At 37.1% G+C, this 7,500-nt stretch overlaps 1 protein-coding gene across 1 annotated transcript in view; it reads left to right on the top strand.

The window, feature by feature from the left end:
• Positions 1-778, top strand: part of LOC308087880 (myocyte-specific enhancer factor 2C-like) — a 23,231-nt gene extending 22,453 nt beyond the window's left edge. Inside the window, 1 exon segment of the mRNA XM_080432097.1 lies at positions 1-778. This exon segment is cut by the window's left edge and continues 407 nt beyond it. The gene's annotated coding sequence lies outside the window, so the exon portion shown is untranslated.
• The last annotated feature ends 6,722 nt before the right edge of the window (positions 779-7,500 follow it).

Below are 7,500 nucleotides of genomic sequence, written 5' to 3'. Positions count from 1 at the left end.
CCACCCCTCCCCCCCACATAACCCTGTCTTTCTTTCCTTAAATGTTTCTTTCGTTTTGCGCACTCGTTGAGTGCGCAAGCGTGTGCATGCACACGCATGTGGAGTGCACGTGTGTGCGCTCTACATATTGAAGTTCTGTAAAGCAGTTTGGGTGTTACCATGTGTGTGTGGGGGGGGGGGGGGAGGGGGGTGGTTAGGATCAGGGGACGTATCTTTATTTTCTTTCTGTCGTTGGGGGAACTATGCATAAAGTTGTGTTGTCTGTGATTTAAAAAAAAAGAAAGAAAAGAATCACGTATGCATATATCTTTACACGTGTGTGTATGTGTACATAATTATATGCATATCAAATAAATACAAAGTCAGGTACTCACGTTTCCTAAAGTAAAAAGAAAACAACAAAACAAAAAAATAAAGTACTTACAATTTGCCTCAGCGATATACCAGTGACTAGAGATATATATTTAAAAAAGAAACACGAGCGCATGTGTGTGTGTGTGTGTGTGTGTGTGTGTGTGTGTGTGTGTGTGTGTGTGTGTGTGTGTGTGTGTGTGTGTGTGTGTGCGTGCGTGCGTGCGTGCGTGCGTGCGTGCGTGCGTGCGTGCGTGCGTGCGTGCGTGCGTGCGTGCGTGCGTGTGTGTGTGTGTGTCTAGCACTTGAGTTGTTCAAACATACATACTGATGTACAATCTACTTTACTCTGCAGTGTTAATGAGTTACTTAATTAATGAAACCTTAGATTGATGTCAAGTTGGCAGGTTCAACGTATTTATGTAAATAAGGGGGGCGGGTTTTAGGGTGGGGGGTGGCGGGTGTCGGTGGGAGGGGGGAGGGGGGAGCGCGGGGGTCAAAACGTTGCCAGAACATTTAACGAGATTTATTTACTCTACAAAACGAGAAGCTTAATTAATTATGCAACATTTGAAGGATTGTACAGGTCAGAGCAGGCGGGAACCCTTTTGAGGCGGGTTAGCGTTTCTCTAACGCCACCTTGAGGGGAACACCGGCCTGTGACGTAAGAGCTACACTTACGCTAGCGTAATGGAGACAAGCAAAAGAGAACACCCTTGGGTCTCGTATTATTATTATTATTATTATTAAAAAAATCAGTATTAATAAACATTTTAAAAAAGACAAAAAAACCAAATAAAAAACAATTGTACGATACACTTGCTTATATTTTCATATGAAAGGAATTACAATGCAAAGCATTTTTGTGGCTTTTTGTAGTTTTTAAGCCAGAATGTGTTTTTTGATAGCTTTGCTAATAGGAGGTTGGTGGATAGTTGGAATTAATTGACAGGGCTGGCCTAGGCCACGCCCATGGCCACGCCCACGGCCACGCCCTAAGCCATGAAAGCCAGACTGGGATACGATGCTTTTGCCGAACTGTTTTAACTCTTTGTAGAGGTTTGTTTTTAAACGTGTATTTCTAATTATATTATAATAATGGTAATATTAAGAATCTTTTAAAAAAAAATCTGTGAAATTAACATGCTTGTGTATAGCTTTCTAATATATAAATATATATAATATTTGTTTTGTTTTTTTCCTTGTGTGCGGGCTGCACATCATGTCTGAACCCATGTGACCTGTCTGGAGGCTGGACCTGATTATGTCATCATGCAGATGGGTGATGTCACACCTATGATGTCATTGACACCTCCCCCAACATAAAGTTACTACCCCTTTAATTTGGACTGTTTCAAATTGTTTCCATAATTCAGCCTCTTCACACACACACACACACACACACACACACACACACACACACACACACACACACACACACACACACACACACACACACACACACACACACACACACACACACACACACACACACACACACACACACACACACAGTGTGCATCAGGTCCAGTCTTCAGAGCTGATGTTCTTTCACTAAAAGTCACTGACATGGGAAAAAAAGAAAAAAAAAGAAAAAAACAACAAACAGCGAAGGACAAAGAGAGTGAACCGGTCTCAACCGGTCTCAATCGGTCTGAACTAGTCTGAACCGGTCACAACCGGTCTGAACCGGTCACAACCGGTCTGAACCGGTCACAACCGGTCGGAACTGGTCCTGCTGGGTCTATATGGAGAAGCACAATGTTTATTTTCAGATAAATGGCTTGAGTTTGATTATTTTTTTCTGATTTTGCTGATATTGGAGACTAGCCACATTCTCTCTCTCTCTCTCTCTCTCTCTCTCTCTCTCTCTCTCTCTCTCTCTCTCTCTCTCTCTCTCTCTCTCTCTCTCTCTCTCTCTCTCTCTCTCTGTTACATAGTGTTAATGGTAGCTCTCTCTATCTATCTATGTGCATAATGTCATGCAGTTCTCATTGTGTTCCTGTACTTACTGTAAACAGTGTGTTTAGTCAGAGTGACGGGGCAGAGCCTCCAAACACTGATTTATGCTTTTATTGTTTTTTTTTATTATTATTATTATTGTTTTCATTCAGTACATACAGATGATTGACGTTACAAAAACAGCAACTATCACATAGCCTAGTACAAATGTACAGTATGTATGTATGTATGTATGTATGTATGTATGTATGTATGTATGTATGTATGTATGTATGTATGTATGTATGTATGTACATGTTGTATGTACTGTATATATGTATGTATGTATGTGTTTGTGAAGGAAAACCAAAGCCGGTGGCATTTCTGTAACAACTTCAACGTTTATTTTATTTTCACCTTCATTTTATGGTTATTTGCAACAAGCATTGAAACAAACAAAGAAAAAAAAAACACAATAAAATAATTTTGCTCAAATGTACAGTAATGTTTGAACATCATGTCATTCAGTGTGTTGAAAAGGATGAGGCAAAAATGCAACAATATTATTTTTGCTTACTTTGCAAACTGTTTGGTTTTGGAACTTTGGGTTTTGGTACAAATTGAACAACGTTAACTTGTTAAAACAATGAAGTGATCTAAAACACCCTAGAACTGCCGAATTATAAATGAGGTTTCAACTCGTTGAGAAGGTTGGATCTGATTGGTTGTAAACCAACTCGTTGAGAAGGTTGAATCTGATTGGTCACATACATACCTGACTGAATCGCCAGCATTGATTTGTTTATTTTTGGAACACAGTTCTTATATAACGCGATCATAGATGAACCCAATGGGATTTTCAACCCAGAGGAGAACAGAGGCGTCTCTATTAAACCTACAGTAGATCTGACAGACCTCAGCTGAAGTTCGGGACAGAAATAGAAACCCTTCCAGAAATCTTACACGACAAAAAGAGTAATTTCTTTTTAAAAATAAAAACCTTAAAATATCTGTCCATAAAAAAAGTATTATCAAAATGGAGCTTGTATAAAACTGAAAGAATCGGGAAGAGGGTTCCGGAGTTTAAATGATTATTTTGTTGGTTTATTTGTTTGTTTATTTGTTTGTTTTTGTTTGTTTGTTGTTTTTGGAACGCAAGAGCACGGTTTTCAGCGGCATAAGCTGGCCTTTGTCGCCCACTTGAGGATAAAAGATGTCATTAAATTAAAGGAACGCAAAACAAACATCTGTGGAACTCAAGGGACTTCATTCATTCATTCAGCTGTTATTATGTAGTGAAAACATGAAAACATGAAAACATGAAACTCCTCTGGAGGGAATCGTTCAAAATGTTATGAAAACCATAAAAAAACACACTCCCCCCGCTGGAGGGAGGATGAAATGTTATTTGTATTTTGCAGATTTCAGTAAAGTTTCAGCTTTCTTAGTTACCCTGACGTGAGTCTGTGTGAGCTCATTGTGTCCTTTCCTTCATTATAGTTACCCTGATGAGAGTCTGTGTGAGCTAATTGTGTCCTTTCTTTTATTATAGTTACCCTGACGTGAGTCTGTGTGAGCTCATTGTGTCCTTTCCTTCATTATAGTTACCCTGATGAGAGTCTGTGTGAGCTCATTGTGTCCTTTCCTTTATTATAGTTACCCTGACGTGAGTCTGTGTGAGCTCATTGTGTCCTTTCCTTCATTATAGTTACCTTGATGAGAGTCTGTGTGAGCTCATTGTGTCCTTTCCTTTATAATAGTTACCCTGACGTGAGTCTGTGTGAGCTCATTGTCCTTTCCTTTATTATAGTTACCCTGATGAGAGTCTGTGTGAGCTCATTGTCCTTTCCTTAATTATAGGTACCCTGATGTGAGTCTGTGTGAGCTCATTGTCCTTTCCTTTATTATAGTTACCCTCATGAGAGTCTGTGTGAGCTCAGTGTCCTTTCCTTTATTATAGTTACCCTGATGAGAGTCTGTGTGAGCTCATTGTGTCCTTTCCTTTATTATAGTTACCCTGACGTGAGTCTGTGTGAGCTCATTGTCCTTTCCTTTATTATAGTTACCCTTATGTGAGTCTGTGTGAGCTCATTGTCCTTTCCTTTATTATAGTTACCCTGATGACAGTCTGTGTGAGCTCATTGTCCTTTCCTTTATTATAGTTACCCTGATGAGAGTCTGTGTGAGCTCATTGTCCTTTCCTTTAATATAATTACCCTGATGAGAGTCTGTGTGAGCTCATTGTCCTTTCCTTTATTATAGTTACCCTGATGACAGTCTGTGTGAGCTCATTGTCCTTTCCTTTATTATAGTTACCCTGATGAGAGTCTGTGTGAGCTCATTGTCCTTTCCTTTAATATAATTACCCTGATGAGAGTCTGTGTGAGCTCATTGTCCTTTCCTTTATTATAGTTACCCTGATGAGAGTCTGTGTGAGCTCATTGTGTCCTTTCCTTTATTATAGTTACCCTGATGAGAGTCTGTGTGAGCTCATTGTCCTTTTCTTTATTATAGTTACCCTGATGAGAGTCTGTGTGAGCTCATTGTGTCCTTTCCTTTATTATAGTTACCCTGACGTGAGTCTGTGTGAGCTCATTGTGTCCTTTCCTTTATTATAGTTACCCTGACGTGAGTCTGTGTGAGCTCATTGTGTCCTTTCCTTTAATATAGTTACCCTGACGTGAGTCTGTGTGAGCTCATTGTCCTTTCCTTTATTATAGTTACCCTGATGAGAGTCTGTGTGAGCTCATTGTCCTTTCCTTCATTATAGTTACCCTGATGTGAGTCTGTGTGAGCTCATTGTGTCCTTTCCTTTATTATAGTTACCCTGATGAGAGTCTGTGTGAGCTCATTGTCCTTTCCTTTATTATAGTTACCCTGATGAGAGTCTGTGTGAGCTCATTGTGTCCTTTCCTTTATTATAGTTACCCTGATGAGTGTCTTTTATTTTATTTTACATTTATTATCGCCGTCCAATGACAACGTTCCAGCCTCGTTAGCGTTCATCAGTGGTGGAAAAAATACTCAAATGTTTTACTTCAGTAAAAGTATCAATACTGCATTATAGAAATACTATAAAAAATGTACTTACGTAAAGTACAAAATTATTATCAAAATGTACTTAAAGTACCCAAAAAAAAGTACCCATTATGCAGAATGTCCCATTTTAAGTTTTCAAATGTATCAAAATAATCTAATAATAGCAGATCTACAAGCTCATTGTGAGCTTGTAGATCTGCTATTTTCAAATGGCCGAAATGTATATAGGGCTGAAGTGGTTAATGAATGTTTTTTAATATTAATCAAAATCTACAAAGTAACTAAAGTTTTCAAATAATTGTAGTAAAAGTATAATATTTGCCTCAATATTTTGCCTAAAGTACTGAAAATGGGAAATGCTCCAGTACAGTAAAGATTTCTCAAAAGTGTACTTAATTACAGTACCTGAGTAAATGTACTAAGTTACTTTACACCATTGGCCGGTGCCTGACGGGCACAGGTCTAGTCTTATAATAAATGCATGGATTCTCTGTACGTACGTCTTTAATCCACGTATCTCCAGAACAACCCGACCGACCAACTTCAGATTCTCCAAACGCATCACAGACGACCTGAGGGAGAGCAGAGCCCAGCGTCCAGTCTGTCGGTTAGACGGTTGTTCAGAACAGCCAGAAAAGACTCTGGCCCCGAGGCCCAAATGAGACAATTGATTGCCATGGCAACCCCAGCCTCAGCTTGATTTGGCAAATTCCCCACACCTGTCCAATTCCCCACACCTGTCCAATTCCCCACACCATTTGATGACTTATTCAGTCAGTTTGCACTCTTCACACATTCTCTACAGACCGAACCACATGACCACATGACCACATGACCACGTGACCACATGACCACATGACCACAGATTATGCTCTAATAGTGTGAATTTAACCTTTAATACATGCAGTGGTGGAAAAAGTACTCACATGTTTTATTTTAGTAAAAGTATCAATACTGCAATGTAGAGGTACTCTGTTACAAGCTATGTCCATAATTAAAAATTTACCTGAGTAAAAGTACAAAAGTATTGGTATCAAAATATATATATATGTACCAAAAGTAGAAAGTGCTCATTATGCAGAATGTCCATTTCACAAGTTTTCAAATTTATAAAATGTATAAAAATCTTTTGAAAATAGCAGATCTACAAGCTCACAATGCGTCGCGATGCGACGCATTGTGAGCTTGTAGATCGGCTATATTTTCTAATGGCCAAAATGTATGTGGGGCTGAAGGGGTTAATGTATGTTTTGTTATAATAATGTAAATCTACAAAGTAAAAGTATAATAATATTTGCCTTCTACTCCACTGATGTAATGGAGTAGAAGTAAAAGTACAGAACATTGGAAATACTCCAGTAAAGTAAAAAATACCTCAAAGCTGTACTTAAGTAGGCTACAGTACTTGAGTACATATACTCAGTTACTTTACACCACTGAATACATGTGCATATTAGAGTTCTGTTGCTTCTAGTTTATGATTGAAAAACTTTAATTTTAATGATTTTATTTTCTATTTCTATGAAAATGTCAGATTTACAATAACAGCGTTATGCTTAATTCTTTATGGATTAATACACCTGATGGATTTAACGTGATAAAGTCAGTCAACAAACCTCTATTAAAACACATTAAATGTATATAAAGTATAAGTAAACTCTATTAAAACACATTAAATGTATATAAAGTATAAGTAAACTCTATTAAACACATTAAATGTATATAAAGTATAAGTAGACTCTATTAAACACATTAAATGTATATAAAGTATAAGTAGACTCTAATAAAACACATTAAATGTATATAAAGTATAAGTAGACTCTATTAAAACACATTAAATGTATATAAAGTATAAGTAAACTCTATTAAAACACATTAAATGTATATAAAGTATAAGTAGACTCTATTAAAACACATTAAATGTATATAAAGTATAAGTAGACTCTATTAAAACACATTAAATGTATATAAAGTATAAGTAAACTCTATTAAAACACATTACATTTATATAAAGCATAAGTAGACTATTAAAACATATTAAATGTATATAAAGTATAAGTAGACTCTATTAAAACACATTACATTTATATAAAGCATAAGTAGACTATTAAAACATATTAAATGTATATAAAGTATAAGTAGACAAACTAATTTAGAACTTAATTGTTG

The sequence above is a fragment of the Gymnoscopelus braueri genome, assembly GCF_963280865.1.
Source record: "Gymnoscopelus braueri genome assembly, chromosome: 7".
NCBI lineage: Eukaryota > Metazoa > Chordata > Actinopteri > Myctophiformes > Myctophidae > Gymnoscopelus > Gymnoscopelus braueri.
Note: the sequence above shows the minus strand (reverse complement) of the source record. Positions and strands in the feature narration are given on the sequence as shown.